Below are 18,681 nucleotides of genomic sequence, written 5' to 3'. Positions count from 1 at the left end.
TACAAAAGTAGGCATCAGGCAGGATGTGGTCCACAGGCCACAGTTTACTACTACTGCTCTGGTGCTTAGTCCACTACTACACTACCTGGAGTAGCTTTATTGGGACCAAAGCCACATGGAGAGTGCTGACTCTATCATAGGACCATAGTAGCCTCACCAAGAGCTGGGCTCTGCGCTTCACATGCTCTCTCATTTATTTCTTACAAAAATCCCAGGAGCAAGGAACTAGGATCATCCCTACTTTACAGGGACTCAAACTGGTCACCCAGCCCATTAACTGTCAGAGTCAGGCTTTTGAAGGTCTGTCTGGTTCCGAGGTATGTGTTCTGACCACTGCATCAGACTGCCTCCTGTGGCAAAGTGTCAGTGCTGTGGAAACCATGTGAAGGCTTATGTTTTTCAAGAACACAGATATATTTTATCAAAAAGAGGTCGGGTTTCCAAAAGAAAAAATGGGGGACAAAGATGACCATGCGAAGATTGGCTCCGAATCCCCCAAGACTTAATGACTTTTCTGAACTTATTATCTAGTTCTTTCCCCCAGAAATTTGGAGGAATGCACAAATCATCTCAGTCTCCACAGGGACCCTCCCCTCATTGCTTCCCACTACCCTCCACTAACCCCCCCTCCACACACACACGCACACCCACACACACCATCTTAGGCGTGCATGTTAAACTACTGTCAAGCAATCTATTTGGCATTAGTATCTAAAGAACAGATGTCAACCTATTGTCACTGCTTCCAGTGGGCCCTGCCAGGTGAGTGCAAAGGTGGGCATCGCCCAGCAGTGCCTGCACTTTCCTGCCTTCTGCTTCCATAGTTTCTCTTCCTTGGACACCCATCCACTTGGAACCCAATACTGAGGGCAGCTCAAGGGTGGGCCGCACTAACAGTGTAATGGGGGTGGTGGGGAGCTGGGTGCCCTCAGCTGCCCTCTCTACACTTCTGAAAAGTCTACTCCAAGCTTTTTCCCTCCTCCCCACCCAGCCCCACCTCCCCCACTTCCTCCCTGACCTCACAAGCTACTTCCCTCTGCAAGAACCGGGTGTGGCTGTCACCCTCACAGCAGGAGCTGCAAGCCCTGGAGAAACAAGCTCAGATTGTCAGGGGGTGATGGAATTAAGTTGGGGGTGGGTGTGGGAGCTAGAGTTTGGGTGAGGAAGATAAAAGGAACACAAAAGGGAACTTAAGGGGCTTCCCTGGTGGCGCAGTGGTTGAGAGTCCGCCTGCCAATGCAGGGGACACGGGTTCGTGCCCCGGTCCGGGAAGATCCTACATGCTGCGGAGTGGCTGGGCCCGTGAGCCATGGCCTCTGAACCTGCGCGTCCGAAGCCTGTGTTTGCAACGGGAGAGGCCACAACAGTGAGAGGCCCGCGTACCGCAAAAAAGGGAAAAAAAAAAAAAAAGGGGAATTTAAGACGTCTGGCCATGAGTAGAGGGGGTTGGAGCCAGAGGAGGAGGTGGAGTGTGTCTGAGCTGAAGTGAACCTTGCCTCCTGTCCCTGGTTTTCTCCCAGGCCTTCTCTGCATCCTTGGAGGTCCTTGGAAATCTGCCAGCCCCTGAACAGGGCAGTTTCAATTCTGTATTAGAAACCCCCTTCTTTGCTCCTTTGCCTCATTCCCCTCCTACTCTTGATCTCCTCCCTTTCCCATTTTGCTAATGAATCTTTTGGGAGCAAGCTCTCGGCGTGCGCTGGGGGTAGGGGCACAGCTGTGGAGCCATTGGTGACCTCTTAGCTTACGTCTGAACTTGGTTCCTACAGACCTATGTGCCTGAACTACCTCTGTTGTGTGGTTTTCAACTCACCATCTGCCCTTAAATAAGGGTAATGGCCTTTGCCGGATGCTGTGCTGGACAACAGGAAGGAGGGCTGGGCCGGCCGTGAGGTAGGAAGATCTGAAGCCTTTGTACTCAGGTCACTCAGCTTTCAGTGAGGCTTCTTGATGGGATCAGGTCAAGGCAAGGCGATCTACATTAAAAACAAATTTAAAAATTCATCCCATCCACCATTACTAGAGTCACATTTGTTCATAGTAAAAAAACTCGGACAGCACAGAAACATAAAGACAAATAGGAAGCAAAATCACCCATAATTCACAACGCTGGGAAAATTTCTCCAGGCATTTTGATGTATTTCCTTCTACTCTTTGCTCAATGAATATCTTTGTCTCTATGTCTACCTATAATATATGGTAACTACCATTTGAAAGCCTGCTTTTTTTTTTTCCTATTGGCTTTTTTTTTTGAGTATTTCCCCATTAAAAATTCTTCTAAAGCAATGATTGACATTTAATGAAGAGATATTTGCCTTCCAAGACTAGACAATGTTCATATGCAGGAATTCATTTTGAATTATTATTGACGACATTAACATCCCCACTCAACACTACACACACACACTTCTGTCTGAAAGTTTATCAGGAAGTCAGGTGGATCAAATACTCCTCACTATGAGGGGCAGACTCTCCAGATGGGATTTGTAGGCTTGGGGTGGGGTGGAAGCCCGGGGGTGGGAGGCAAGCACACAGGGATTGTTTATAGCTGCTCATTCCCCCTCTTGAAGGCCCCACTCCTTAAGCAGAGAACTTCATCTGGGATGGACTGTGCTGGGACCAGGGCTCAAAACTATGTGGGTATATGTTTTGATGTTCAAGCAAGCAAAATGATTCAACATGAACTCTGCCCAAATAAAAATGGATCAGACAGGGAGTTTTATCTGTTTTCCTGAGAGTGCTGACATTCTCCACATCGTGGTTTATTTTCCTGCTTCCCTGGGCTGCCCTTAATTCTGTCACACACTCCAGAACAGAAGCATCCTTTCTGTGGAGATGGTGGCCAGCACATCCCTAAAGGCCACCAGCACAGCCTATGTGTCCAGTCCCCTAGGGCACAGTTCTTGGTAATATTTTGGATTTGGTGGGGCGAGCAGAGGGTAGGAGAATGGGGGTATAGGTGGGAATTATGGCCAACGGCAACTGTGAACCCATCTGCAAGAAACCTGACACAAGCAGCAAGTGAGAGTTCCCAAGGAATGGTTCTGAGGGCCAAGTTTCTCAGCTTGGAGGGTCAGCAGCTCGTTTATGCAGCTTTCGACACCACTGGAGGTTGGAAAGAAGCGAGAGGAAAAATGAGAGTAAAGGTGAAGGAATAGGAGCAGGGCTTGATCACCAAGAAGCCAACTATCATGCTCAGGTATCCAAAAACAAGGGGACCCAATATTTAATATTTCATAAAGAACATTCATGTATTGCCTGGAGGTTAGGGTAAGGTGGACAAGGGGAAGGTGATTAAGACCTTAATTATTTCCAGTTATTAGGACCTCAACAAGTCCTAATGGACAGAAAGGAGATGGGAAAGGAGGAAAAAGAGGAAGTTGGAAGATAAAAGGAGAGAACAAAAAGCAAGGATAGAATCCGTTTACAAATATGTATTAAGTGTTAATTATGGTGTAGGCTTTGTGCTAGAAGCTAGGAACATAGAATTAAAATTTTCAAGCTATGCCTTCAAGGGATAGCGCACCCTAAGCTATGTGTTCCCTAAGCCCTGCCCTAGTGATTGCGTCTAGAGATCTTTGTTGTTTGGGTGAGTCATATGGAGTCAGAGGCTGTGTACAGATTTCTGGGCTCCAGATACCATGCTGGTCGTATTCACTGGGTTGGCTCCTGAACTGACATCCTTTTATGGCTGCCTGTTCTTCAGGAGGAAACCCAATCTCCATCTTTAGATGGAATGTGTTCTAGAGCCATGGGGAGGGGCTGCAACTCTATAAGGAAGACCAAAGAAATGTCAAATATCTTCATTTAAACAGAGTCTGGCACGTTCACCATTTATTTATTCATTTGTTCATTTTTCAAACTTAGAGATCACACCTTATTGCTAAAGGTGAGGTTAAAAAGAATATATCCAGCCATTTCTTTTCCATAGCACTTTATTTTATTTTATTTTTGCCTCACAGCATGTGCGATCTTAGTTCCTTGACTAGGCATCGAACCCGTGCCCCCTGCAGTGGAAAAATGGAGTCTTAACCACTGGACCACCAGGGAAATCCCTCTGTAGCACTTTAAAACACAGGAAAAGCTGTTATGACAGCCTCTCCCTGTGGCATTAATGATCTTAGTAACAAGTTAGACCTTAGACCAGATTAAGAAGGGAGGTAGAACCATTCTTGAATCACTGAACACTGGGGACTATATAGCCTCAAGGTGAAACCCCTCAAGGTTGAGCGTTGGGGACAGATGTGGGAAATCTGCTTAGAGCTTCTTATTCTTGGCTCTGATTGGTATCCAATGGCTCATTACCTGGGCAGAATCACGGAAGGTGTGTGTGATGCTGCTGAATCCATGCTCCGCACCATCAGCTGCCTTTACCATCAAAGGCTCTTGGGAGACCAGGCTGCTGTCATGTAAGGCTTGAGTTACAGAGATGAAGAGGATGCATTCCCTGCCCTTGCGTTACAGCCTAGGAGAAAAAGCAGGAAGGTAAACAAATGATTGGAATTTGAAGCAGAATAAAGTGAGTTCTGAACTGTGGAAGGGGCAGTGGGTTGTGGGGACTCAGACGTAAGGGCATTTAATTTAATTTTCATGCAGGATTACAGAAAATTTCATGGAGACGATATTCATTTCAGGTGGACCTTCAAGGATAAGTAAGATTTCACAGGTAGAAAAGATGGAAGGACATTTTCCAGGCTAAGGGAGTTATATGGAAATATGAAAGCATGCAATGGGTTCCAGGAGAAGCAACTCTTGGGAGGTAGCTTGAAGGGAGAGGGAATGCATAGAGTGATGAAGTAAAAGTCATGGGTAGGGCATGAGACCCACAGGAAGAAACTCAGCAACCTTCCCATGGATGTTCAGATGGAAGGCAGTGCAGGACCATTGGAAGAGTGTGGTATTCTAAGTCAGGCACACCAGAGTTTGCCTCTCGACTCTAGGTCACTGTCGCTGACTGACATTGAACAAATTATCTCACATCTTTGATCCTTATTTTCATAATGTATAAACTGAAGATGTTATTCTTACCTCTCAGACTGATGTGAAGTTTAAATGATATGATGTTCAGAAAATGCCAAACAAGTGCACATGATAGATCTTCATTAAATGTAGCCCCTTTGTTTACCCCCTCAGGTGGAATAAATTAGAAAATGTAGTTGTGCATCAAAAGGTTGTCTGTACTGTCATTCATTTTACAAATTATCGACCACCTACTATGTGTTAGGTCCTGTGCTAGGTGATGCAGGATATCCAAGATGCAAGCTCTCAAGGAGAGAATAATACAGCTGGGGGGATGATATACAAAGAGTCAAAGTTAGGTAATAGTCTGAGATAACTAGCTGAGAGCCATCCTAAGCTGTCTGTGATTGATGAATGAATGAGCGTCCAGACAGTGAACACTGTGAGTGAAGTACAGGTGGACAAAGGGCAGTGTGAGGTCACTGAGGGCTGGGGGATTGGGTGGCTGGAATTGTGTCAAGGAGCAGAAGAAATGTGAGCCAGACCTCAAACACGGTTAGCATTTGGTGAAGCAGAGGAAAGGAAGAATTGTGCTACATGGTAAAAAACCACCCGTGGAGCAAGGTGAACTTAGGGTGCAGTCTGGTTGGATTGTAGGAGGAGCCCTGGGAGGTAAGGCTGAGATGGGGGTGGAGGTCAGATTATGGAAAGCACTGGAAGTCAGGCTAGGGACTTCAATTTCCTTTATAGACAATGTCTTTTTCATTGTGTGTTCTAGGCCACACTATCTGATCTGCCCACCAGATGCAAATGATCTGTCCCCAGCCACAACTTGTATTTTTTATGCCACTTATTCTCTAGTATTTATATATTGCCTTATCTTATTTTCTCTGTTGGATATATGTGTCACACTGTGCACAAAGCAAGATTGTAAGTTTCGTAGGACAGGTCACATAAGGATTTCCTAACTTGACATGACTCAGAGTGGTAGCACACCTTAGAAGCTGAGAGGAAAGGAAGGCTTAGGGATACCCATCGAGAAGCTGAGGTCATACGGTGGTGATGGCTTGTAGGAAGTCCCAGCCACTGCATGGGCACCATAATCAGCGCATTTGTCGTCTCTTCAATGTTGATCTTAATGCTCTTGGTGTTGCCTTCATGGTTTGGTCCTCTAGTTAGAGCAATATCTCTATGGACTATATTTGATGTACTTCCCATCCATTAATACAGAATCCTCAAATACAAGTGGAGGGGACACTTTTATGATAAAGGGTCTTAGACCTTCCAGATTCTTTTGAGCTTTGCCTGGTCAAGCCCCTTGACTTTCCTGGAAAAATCAACCAATCATTTAACAAGAGAACTGCTATGTGACCCTAACCCTCTTACCCTCTAGAAATCCCTATCCTTTGGTATTCCCAGCTGCCTTTCTCAGCTTATTCCTGAGGAGGAGATCAACCAGGAATCTTGGGAATCAGATGACCAAGGGTGGACAGCAGAACTACAGAGCAAACCTGGCCTGCACCAGTGTTTGCTTTGGTTTAAAGAGTTACTGGGGAGAGTATACTAACCTTTTGTTTTGCAGGAGCTTTGCTTTCCTGGTAAATAGCTGTTTTTTAATAGCAATTTCTCCATGTGACCAGTTGAACAGATTCCTAAAATAGACCTGATTCACTTCTTTGTGGATCAGCCAGGATGGCAGCAGTGACATCTGGGTCACTGGTCCCACTCACATGCCAGAACAATGGCCAATCAGGAGTGCGTGGGTTCTTTATGCAGGGCACAGCTGTTCCTTCCTCTCACTGCCTCCTGAAGCTGTAGCCTTTGGTAGCCCTGATCACCACCAAGTGCTAGAGTCCTCAGATGAGTGTTTGCCGCCCCAGACACTGCTAGACACCCCTCACTATGGGGCATGCACATGAGTGGTCTCTGGAGTAAATTACTTTGGCTCTATAGACACTTTTTAACTTGGTTTTCCATGAAACAACAGCAGCTAAACTGGGGTGTGGGTGAATATGGGACTGGAAAGAGGCCATACCTAGTTGTTCCTATAAGGAACAAGGACATTGAGAGGTAGGGGGAGTCTGTAGCTGGTTGGTTGATTAGGTCACAGCCAAGCTCTCAAGGCCCAGCAAAGGTGGCTATCATTTTTTCCTTCCTCTTATATGTATTTTCACTGGAATAAGACTAGCTCTTTACAGACACCCCCAAGTCACATTACATACATGCATCTTGTGCCAGTTCCCCCTCTGGTCTATGTCTTCTATGATTGTGCTGTTCTTTTCTCCTAATAAGTCCTTCCCTTTCCTCTGTATCTATTCAAATCTTTCCCGTCCTTCAAAGTCCGACACAAAGCTCCTCAACATGACCCATGAGCCTTATTTTGGATCCTTGAAAATGAGGGTGTCTAAAAACATAATGGCCTTTGCGTGCATTTCTCTTTCATTTAGTTGCTGACCAAGGGAGTCTGACTTTAACCTCTCTGATGTTTAGTTTGAACAAGTCAAATTAGTAAACATTAAATGAGCATCTGTTAAGTACACTTCACTCTGCTGGATCCTGGTAGTGAGACCTGAGGCCCTGCTCCTGGAGAAGAGAGTCGAGAAGCCTTTATTAGTTGCCTTCTTAGCCCTAATGGGAAGTGACCATGATAGATAAGAGCAGTAGCCACAGGCTGTTCAGGGCAAGAATAAAAACAAGGAAGGGGTACTAAGGGGTCAGAGGGTCAGAAGCGGGAATGAAGGACTTCAGGTTCCAAGAACACAAACTTGTTGGTTCTCAAACTGGTTGGCCTGAGGTGACTCAAATAACCAATTACGCAAGTGACACAGCAGTCACCAGAACAAGATGAGACCTCCAAGTGAGGGGAGCCAGCCCCAAACTCTTTCTGGGGAGCAGCCAAACATTCAACAGTCATGGAACCAAGTCAGCAAAAGTCCCTGAGAAGAGCTAAATTTACCCAGGTTGCTGGAGATGATTGAGGGCATGAACTTCAGGGAAAGAAATACAAATGAGGAAACACTTATATGCCAGGGAGAGAGAACAGAAAAGATGGTACCCATGGCTGGTGAATCACAGCAGCAAAAGAGGGAAGTCTCATCAATGCTGACCAGTATATATCACAGTATGTGGGGGACGAGGTTGGGGTGGGGGGTGGGAGGGGTTGTCTTTAACTGACACACTTGAGCCTTCCCGAGGATTTAAAGATGACAGAAGACCAGGAACCTCATCAAGCTTCCACTACCTCTAATGACAGATAGAAATGCAATGTTTTCTCAAAGAACTGGGTGAACAGCTGAGAGTTACAAAAGCATGTCAGCTCATACCCAATGATTGACGCATGCAATGCTCAGGGTGCAATATCTTGGTGACGTGATGGTAGAATCCCTACTAATGGTCCACAGAGAAAATGCTGAGATCATTGTCAGCTTGGGCAATGTGTCTAATTTGCAAGGAGTTGGAGGAAAGCCAAGATTATTAAGTGTTATCTTGCCCACTCAAGGGTGGCTTTCAAGGGGAAGATGAGCAGAAGGAAGTAGGAGGTGAGGGAGCACTTGTTGAGTACCCACTGGTACCTTTTCGTAAATACTATCTCATCCGATCCTTTGAGGTAAGCATCTTCCCCATTTTAAAGATGAAGAAAGCAAGACTCATGGGGTTTACATAACTCTCACAAGGTCACACTGATTAATTGTTAAAGTCAGGGTTCAACCTTAGGCTGCGTAGCTCCAAAGCCTGGGCTCTTTCTTCTCCACTACAGTGCTTTCCAGCTCTCTCTACTCCCTTTGGGTATGAAATCCCAGCCAGGGAGAGCCTCCAGGGAGGGCCTAGTGTAATTAGGACATGGGGGAGGAGATCTGGAACTCCTTGCTCATAAAACCTACTGGATCTTGGATCAATCAAAAACTAACAATCAACCAACAACCCCTTCCAGGCCAACTCAACACTTTCCTACTTAGAATTTCTAGTTTTTCTAAAATGACATTTCCCTGAGAAATACACTTAACTAGGTGAAAGGTGCATGTCATTGCCTTTTTCCCTTTGCTTTAAGCATATGATAACCTTTTTGGTCATGTCCAGTCTCCTTGGCCGTTCTCCTCATCACAGAGCAAGTGCATGTTTACCCAACCTTTATACCACATGGCTCTGAGCAGCACATGCTCTGATCTGGACCAGGTTCATTTGGCAGAAGGGTAGATGGCCTTCCACTGACACTTCCAGGAAACACCTGTCCTCCCCAGGTTTCCCTGGGGCCCTTGCTAGTGGCAACAGTGCTACGATGGGGGCAGAGTAGGCAGCAGCTTACTTTTCCACAGGAAGTCCAAAACTTGTTCCATCAACTTCTCCAGGATGAACCTGGAGAAGTTTGAATGCCTTTGCTCACCCTTAAATCCTCCCACTTCCTTCCTTCTATAACTTCAAGCACTGGCTAAAGATACTTATGACACACGTTTAACACTCAGGAGAAAAACAAGCAATGAGTTTAAGACGCATAAGATGGTTACTCAGAGACAGGTATAGGTTCCAGGCACTGCTTGTCTTCTCCTTTACTCTTCCTGTCCTAAGGCTGGTGTTCCTTAGGATCTTGTCTTGGGCATCTTCTCTTTTCAGTGTATTCATTCTCCTGAGGCAATCTCATTCTTTAGTGTGACAGTGATCACCACCTAACTTGTCGATGACTCTGAAATCTCTCACCTCAGACCCCAACATCCACCTGTCCACTAGACACCTCTATCTGGAAATCCCTCAGGACATAGTGGGTGCTCAATAAGTCAATGTTGAATTCATGGACCATCTAAACCCTAAAGGTTGGCAGCTCAGGGAGAGGTAAGCCTCTGACTTGTTGGATTTTATATCTCCCCTTTTACTGTTGTTGCTTTGTGAGGCAGTCTGGAGTGGTGGAAGGATCACAAGTCTTAGAACTACAACTGTGTCCAGATCCTGATCTTGTTCTAAAATCTATATCTATTTATCTATCTGAGGGCTACAGTTCAAACTCTGAGGTTGGCAGTATGGAGTCCCATCCAGGGTTCTAGATCCAGTTCTGATATGGGTAAGCTGCGTAGCTTTGGACAATCTCTTTGCCTCTCTGGTTCTCCAGGGACAGTTGAACTGGATGATTTCTAAGGTCCTTTCTAACACTTACCTTTCAGTGTAAAGCATTCTATCACCTCTGGATAGGATGGGTTTTTTTCTGACTAATTAGCTGATAGTTTTTGCTGGAAGGGGATATTATAAATCTCAGCAAGTTGGCAAATTTCATTCTGTTTTTCTATAGCTTTGTGTAGATCTCTCTGAATGAGGCTGAGAACTAGCTGTTGGCTTCAACACTGTTCAACATTCAGGCTTCTATCATAGTAGATGTACATGTAGCTGGCTTAAAGATCAAGGTAAAAATATCTCTTTCCACACAGACACCTATTTTTGTCTAACTCATCCCTTTCCCTCTTCCCGAAATGAGGACTGGCAGAAGCAGCTGTTGCCTGAGCATACCGGGCGGGGGTTTGTCTGAACGGGTGACTGTGGTAAGGAGCTGTAACTCCAGGTTGGTAACTGCTTGATAAGATGCCAGATGTACAAACGATGCATCTAAGTGAGTTGTTATTTTTCCAGCATTCACCTTGGTAGGTGCATAGTTATTCTAAAACTGTCTGGGGGCTACTATATATTTCGGAGAGTAAATTAATTTAAAATTTAATCGAAGCGACATAGGCCCTGAGTTGGAACAAGTCAAATGTGCTAAAGATATGTATCAACCCAGCAGCCCAGTGGCCTCCTGACCACCTTCCCCCACATCCTGCTCCCTAGAGGCAATTACATTCATCTTCCAGCTCTTTCTTGTGATATGTACTTCCTTTTTTTTTTTTTTTTCCCGGTACGCGGGCCTATCACTGTTGTGGCCTCTCCCGTTGCGGAGCAGTCTCCGGACGGGCAGGCTTAGCGGCCATGGCTCACGGGCCCAGCCGCTCCACGGCATGTGGGATCTTCCCAGACCGGGGCACGAACCCGCATCCCCTGCATCGGCAGGTGGATTCTCAACCACTGCGCCACCAGGAAAGCCCATATTTTTAAATAATATACTCATCCTGCTGTCACTTGATTAATGATTTGACATTATTTTTAAATTTTTACTGTGAATGAGGTATTAGATTTCTCATACCCTCTTTTTTTCTCTAATGCTTCCAATTCCTATTCGTCCAACAGAGAATTAAAAACAATATTCAGGGTTTACATTATTATGATCACTGATAGATTGTGCATGCCAAGCCTAAGGACTATGATTTCAACCTTTTGCTTTTTCAGGTAATTCACGGTAACCTACTCCCTTCTCCTCCTCCTCCTCCTCCTTGTACTCATCCTCCTCCTTCTCCTCCACTTCCTCTTCCTCTTCTTCTACCAATTACCTTGGTATCTATGGCTAAATTCCCCTACACCAGTCACCATCCACTCTATATACATTTCCATGTGGTCAAACCAGGTGTCAGTGGAGGATGGAGATAATTTTGCATTTGTCTTGAAGCTTGTTATGTGTCCAGCTTCATTTTTTTTCTGTAGCTCTTCCTCCAGGACGCTCTGTCCTCCAACTCCTCTTTGGGCTTGCTCTCCAGGCTCACTGAGAACCTGACCACATGGAAATTCCCTTCATAGTCATCCCAAGGATTTCCTTTACCTTTCTCTTCTGTTGCATCTCCCATTTCCTGGATCCCATGCCTTCTTCTCAGTTTACATCTTCATTTTGGTGGGGCACACTCACTAAGAATTCCTGAGAAAGCGTACATCGGCAATGTTTTGAAATCATGCGTATATGAAAATGTCTATTATATGCTCACATTTAATTAAGACTTTTAGTTGGGAATAGTTGAAAATAATTTTCCTTCAAAAATTTTTTTGTCTACTAGCTTAGTCTAGTGCTGATGTTGAGAAGTTTACTACTATTCTTATATCTCATTTCTTTGTCTGTAACTTACTTTTCTCTGTAGAAGCTTTTGTTTATCCCTAGTATGTTGAAATTCTATGATTTTATACATTAGTGTGAGTCCTTTTAAATTCATTATGTTGTGCACTTGATGGGCCCTTTCAGTCTGGGACCTCGGATTCTTCAGTTTCTTGTATTATATCTTTGATAATTTCTTCTCTATTATTTATTTCTTCTTTTCTTTTTCTTTCTGGAACTATCACTAGTGAGAAAAATAACTCCCTGGATTCTCTTATTTTTAAAAGATCTTTTTATCCATCACTGTACACATTTTCTCTTACCTTTTGGAAGAGTCCTTCAATTTTATTTTTTACATCTTCCACTGAGTTTATTGCATCTTTAGTTCTCAAGCACTTTTTCTTATTTTCATGGTTCCTTTTGCTGTTGTTTTGCATCTTCTGCTTGTTGCATGGATATAAACTTTCCCTTACCTCTCTGAAGATACTAATCATGTACTCACGGTAGTTTTCTGTTTTTGGAATTGCCTCTGCTTCCTCGAAGTTGCTTTATTACTGTTTGTTATTATTTTCATCTTTCATGTTGGAGGGTTTCCTTAAGCATCTGAAGTTTCCTGGTTGTCTGCTCTTATTTAAGAGTGAGGTCTGTCAACTGGTAGGCTACATTTTACAGTCATCAGGTGACAAGTGGGCTTTTTCACACAGAGCTGGTCATATTCGGAAGACAGAAAATGCAGTGCAAAGGCCACAGGGGTGGAATTGAAACAGGGGTCAATGAATTAGTATGGTAAAAGTTCAGTGCTTTTCCCTCTCATTTAGGGTGACTGTTTCATTCTTGAACTTTAGAAATCATCAAAGGGATTAATAAGTTATTATCCCTTTGAGGTCATTTCAAATGCTGTCCAAATCTTGGAACTAGATTCAAGGTTGGAACTGCAGCTCATTGAGCCTGAAAAGCACCCTCTTTGGGGGGGTGGGCACAAACAATCAGCTGGAAAAGATGAAAAGAAAGATTACTTGGATATTATGACTATCCAGGGAATTGGGATTGATGCAACTGTGGCAAGCAAGAGTGAGACTATATAGATATAAAATCCTAATGTTATATGATCTTTCTGTTTGACTTTCAAGGGAGCAGCTTATTGCAATATCACTACAGGATCACTGCTGTTGACTAGGAAGCTGTCTACAATAGGATAGTCATATGGGGATGGAGAAATTACAGATACCACTGTCTTTATATATGTTGAAATTTCTTCTCCCTGCTCTGAAAACAAGTTTTCGTATTTTAAAGGAAAAGTGCCAGATCTGTACTCCCTCAATTCCAGCCATGGCATGCCATGAAAAGGCATCAAGTCCATCCTGGTACCCAAGGGAAATGCTTTCCTCTCTTTCATCTATCTAATTATTTATCCATCCAACCACCTATCCTTATCCTATCTACTTGTTGAGACCAAGTTTGAGAAGCTTTGCTTAACTGTTTAATTCTACAGATTTCTCCTTTCCCTGAATACCTGCAACATAGCTATCAGCCTCATGCATTCTAGCATTCATGACTTAGATTGTAATTCATGACTTAGATTGTCCTCAGGAGCGGTCACGAGCACAAATGACTCCCAAGGGCTAGCAGGTAATGTAAATGACGTCTTCTCAATGAGTCAGCTAATAGGGAATTCTGGGGACCGGAGTGAACTGGAGAATGGGCGCTCTCAGTAATGGGCAGTCACACCTTCACTCCAGTCAATTGCTGCCTGGCAGTAATGCAGGTTAGAAGTCATATACCTTCCAGTTTTTCAAGAGGAGCCAGATATCCAGCTTTTCGTGTGATCTTTTAAAATAATGGTTCAATTTTACAAAAACACAGTGTAGGACAAACACAGTGGGTGTTTCATGCTGTAGGTTTGTTTCCTCTGACATAAGTTTTTCTCTCTTCAGGGGGTGATGAGCTTCTTGAGCTCATTGTTTCTGAGTCTCCCCACAGCAGCTCATGCATTAGCCAGCATGCATAATAGGTGCCTGACAAATGACTGTCCAACTTTGCAGAATACCACGTTGAAGCCAAGCAAAATTTTTGCCTCAGCTGACTCTCTGTAGCCTATAGGTGGTGCAAAGAAAAATCTTCCCCTAAAACTCGTTTATGTATTAAAGCTCTCCACCCTGCCCCCTGAATCTGGTGAGTCTTGATGTATTTGTCTGGCAGGTTTAAATAAGGTATTAATGTGTTCTCTGCCATCTTTACATAAAACCCTCTCTCAACCTCATCTTTCCATTCTTCTATTGCTACCACTAATAGTGTAAACTCACTACCTCTTTTTTTATCATTTCATTCGTATCCTTCCACACTCCTTAGGAATCACTCTCAATAATAAGTGACCTCTTTGATATTACATGCGGTGATGGTAATCAGTGCTTCTCATCCTCTAATCTGCCTTGAATCAGGCTATAGCATTTGATGCTGTTGATTATTTTCTACTTCTCAAAATTCCTTTGTTCCTTACACTTTGGGGGCTCTACTGCCTCCTGAATTTTCTTGCATCTTCTAGATACTCCTCATCAGACTCCTTTCCTGCCCAATTCCCAAAATGCCAGTTTTCTGCAGGTTTTATTCCAGGCCCTCTCCCTTCTCCCTCCACATTCACCCCAAATGACCTTATCCTCTCCTATGACTCTCCCCCACCATGAGTGCTGATGACGCCCAGTTCTACCATCTCCGCTCCAGATTCATCTAATCAGCTGCCTTCTGGCAGTGTCTGTCTCTGTTGATACTTCAAACTCACACGTCCAAGGCTGAGCTCATCTCTACTCTACGCCTGCATATCCTCTTCCTGCATCCCTGTTCTTGGTGAAAGGCATGCCATCCACCTAGTGGCTCACACATGAATTTCACAACTCCCTCCCAGTCCTGGCTTTTCCAATAAGCATGAAAAGGCACGTGCGTGAAACACCAAGAAAACAAAACCAGGATGCCAAAGAATTATTTGGGAAGAGTTTAGTGCTTTCAAACAGTATCAAAGTAGCCATTCTAAAATAAAACAGAAAATTTTTGGAATTCCATACACCTATTTTATTTTGAATGATGTATACACAGGAGCCTGATTGGGCATAAATTTTTCAGGGCTGAGAACCAGTACGTAAGTTCTTACTACAACCCTGATCATGCTCACCCAACCCCTCTCCACACCCAATTTGTTCCTAAGCCCTGTTGATTTTGTCTCATTAACAACAATTGAGCCAACTCTAATGGAATGTTGGGGCTTTTGCTGTCTGGTACCCGGCTTGCTACAGCAGCCTCTTAACTGGCTCTTCCTTCCCATCTGTCCTTCACAGACGATGTATCTTCTTCACAGAGGAAATATCTGCTTCCTGTATGTCACTCTCCTGTGTAAAATCTTTTCATTGCCACTTAGTACCTTCAAGGGAAGTTCCAACTACTTGCCATGGCCCTGCACACCCTGCTTCCCCTCATTTGGCCTCCTCAACTCCATGCGCTACTTCACTTCTAGCCTTGGCCCTGGATTGTCCATGGTTATTCCACCCCCTGCACCCCTCCATGTCCCTGAACCTGAGGAAAGGGTCTGCATGAGAAGTGAAAAAAAAAAAAAAAATCAGAAGAATCTAAACCTCTGGTCTCCAGAAAAGAAATGAACATCCCAGCCCCCTCCATCTCTTAAACGTTTCTAAAGAAGAAATGAGCAAACATAGAGAAAGACCTCAGCCAAGAAATCATTTCCTTCTTCCCTTGGGATTGTCTTGTGGTCATAGCTCTTGCTCATCAAATGCAATTAGATGCATTACTGGGGCCACATGCAGAAGAGGGTCATTGTCTTCTTTCTCTCAATGCCCTGCTCAGTGTGAGCATCTTCACATCACCAGCCACGAGCCAGCCACTCAGCTGATAGAACTCGTGTTTGCTGTAAACAGGGCCTGGGAGAACACTCGCCTCCGGCCAAGGCTCAGCCTTGGCTGGGGAGGATGGCATTACTCACTGGAGCCCCATCCACTCCTCTCCCCAACATTGTTTGCCCATTTTCACCAGGGGACTAAAATGGGGATGGAGGGGGAGGCGGGAGAACACAGAGGAATGGGGCTGTTTGTTTTTTACTTGGTGTTAACAATACAACATCTGTTCCCCAGCCTGGCAGCTGGACCAAAGTGAAATGATGTGAGCATTCATTGGCCTCTGGATCAGGGGGTGGAGTGGGAGAAGGAAGGAGGGAGGGGTGTGGCAAGGGCCAAAGCCTCCCTGAACAATACCAACAGCAACACTAATGAGAATATCTTCCATACCACTTGGCAGGCGGGTCCATGGAACCCACAGAGCTGGGTAACTTGATGTTCTGGCTGATCCACATGCTGTAACTAATGTACCTAAGAGCGATCTATGTGCCTTTTAAAAAATCACCCAATTAAAAGGATAGTGTTTACCTGGGAAATATCTGTTTTGGCTCATGCACTTTGACAGAAAATGTCTTTGTTTACCTAAGAGTGAGGCTGAGGGAGGTGAGGCTGAGAGGTGGAGAGCAAAGAAGGAGAATGAGAGTTGGAGGGAGAGCAGCAAGGACAACGAATGACCCACATCCTCCAGGTTTCCCTCCTCCCTTCCTCCTGTTCCTTCTCATTCTCTGATGCTGAATGCTGCCATGCTCCACAACTCAGGCAGTGGGCCTCGTCTCCCTTCTCTCTACAGTTGCCCTCAGGGTTTTCATCTAGTCTACTGATTATACATCTCATCTAAATACTGACCATTCCCAATTTATACCTCTAGCACCAACATATCCCCTGTTTTCCAGCCTCATATATCCAACTGCCTGCTTATTATCTCCAGTCAGATATCTAAAAGTATACCCAGCCAAGCATCCCCCAAATGAGATTCTGACGTCCTCCATCTCCCAAACTTGCTCTTCCACAGTCTTCCTCTTCTCAGTTAATGGCAACTTCATCCTTCCTTGACTCTCCTCTTCCTCTCACATCCCACAACAAAACAGTTGGCAAATCCTGTTGACCTGACCTTCAAAATGGAACCCAGAACCCAATCACTTCTCCCCACTTCAACCACTGTCACCCCACTCCAAGCCATCATTAGTTCTTATCTAGATCATGATAACAGCCTCCAGACTGCTCTGCTTCCACCTATGACCTCCTTTCCCAGCCCATCCAGTCTATTCTCAACACAGCAGTCAGAGCCCTCCCATAAAATTGTAGTTTAGATCAGACCCCCCAAAAGCTTCCACTCAGACCCCCCAACAGATCCCCTTCTCACTCAGAGTAGAAGCCAAAATTCTTACAGTGGCCTGCGAGGTTCTCTGTGACTTCTCATGCTGTTAACTCTGCTTCAGAATGTACCAGGCACAGTCCCAGGACTTTTCCTGAACTGCTCTTCTCTCTGAGTTTTGCTTATCTTACTCTCTCATTTTTAGGTCTTTATCTCAGCATCTTCTAACCTCCTTTCTTAGTTTATTTTTCTCTATAACACTGATCTCATCTAACAGGTTATATCTTCACTTATTTATTTTGCTCATTGCCTCTTCCCAGTGATGATGCAAATGGTACAAGAGTCTAAGACAGTCACCAACCAGAACTACAAATACTCTCCATTCTAGGTGCAACAAGAGTTTAATTTTGTTCCAAGGAAGAATAATGTTCTTTGTTTTGTTTCTGGTTCATAGTGATGTTCAGCATTTTTGTTTGACTTTTTTTGACCAAGGCAGTATATTCATCTCATGCTCTCTGCTGGCTCAGAATTAGAAAAATTCATCAGCACACGGAATAGGCACACAATAGTGAGACTGCTCAATTAATGCCTCCATCATAATCAGGATATGAAGATCAGTATCTGTAAGATTCTTTTCATTGGGTTTTATTATCATATTTTTTATAGCCTTTTATTACAGCAAACTGCCAAGTGATTTCTTTCTTTTTAAATTTCTGTCTAAACTTCATTGCAGTGTATAATATAAAATAATATTAAGAGGTAGCAATATTAACTTTACAGTATTAAATCCATCTTCCTTTCCATCCATAGATCAGGAGAAATAGGAAAAGTGCTGTACTCCCATCTCTGCTAGTCAAAGCAAATATTTAATATAAAACTTCTTGGTTCCATCTGAAAAGCTGACAGACCTCTGAGTCATAGGTCTTATATCTTAATAGCTCTTGAGACAGTTGCAGGAAGAAATGGTTGAAGGTGGTGGTAATAAAGTAGAGATTCCTTAAAATTAGTAACAGCTTCAAACCAAATGAAATAACAGTTTAGATTCAGTTGGGAGAACATTTTGATCTTCCAGGTTTATTCAGCTTCAGTTGTTTTCAAAAAAATCAGAAATTTTAACACAGCTAAAACAGTTTCTCTAAGTGTTCTTTAAAAATACTTCTGGCATTTTGTGAAGAGAAAGTGTAAGTTTATTTTAGCTAAAGGGATGTCAAAGGCTCTTCTAAATTTGATTATCAAATGACAGTCTGTCAAGTATTTGAAGACTTTTTCATGGAAGTCTGCAATTTTCTTGGGTAAATATCTTAGCTTCCTTCCAGCTATTTCTTATATGACAGGGCTGCCCTATTCTGGGTATTGTGTCTAGTTGTCATTCAACGTGCCTGTTAATCTGCGAGTGTGGCACCAAGAATTGAATTTACCACTTCGCATGTGGATTGACCTGGACAAAATAAAGTGGTACTTCTACAGTCCGTCTTTGGAATTTTTTTAACTTCTATTAATCCTAGCCACATCAACATTAGTTTGTCAACCACATCACAGTATTGATTCATAATATCTTGTAGTCAACTAAAACCTCTAAAATA

General features: G+C 43.9%; 1 long non-coding RNA gene across 1 annotated transcript in view; it reads right to left on the bottom strand.

The window, feature by feature from the left end:
- LOC137219772 (uncharacterized) overlaps nt 1–18,681 on the bottom strand; it is a 48,943-nt gene that overhangs the window by 8,061 nt on the left and 22,201 nt on the right. The window contains exons 4-5 of the long non-coding RNA XR_010941237.1: nt 4,303–4,462; nt 1,811–1,973 (exon numbers count right to left, since the gene is read on the bottom strand). This is a non-coding gene — a long non-coding RNA (uncharacterized lncRNA). The remainder of the gene's footprint in view (nt 1–1,810; nt 1,974–4,302; nt 4,463–18,681) is intronic.

Source organism: Pseudorca crassidens, chromosome 2 (assembly GCF_039906515.1).
Source record: "Pseudorca crassidens isolate mPseCra1 chromosome 2, mPseCra1.hap1, whole genome shotgun sequence".
NCBI lineage: Eukaryota > Metazoa > Chordata > Mammalia > Artiodactyla > Delphinidae > Pseudorca > Pseudorca crassidens.
Note: the sequence above shows the minus strand (reverse complement) of the source record. Positions and strands in the feature narration are given on the sequence as shown.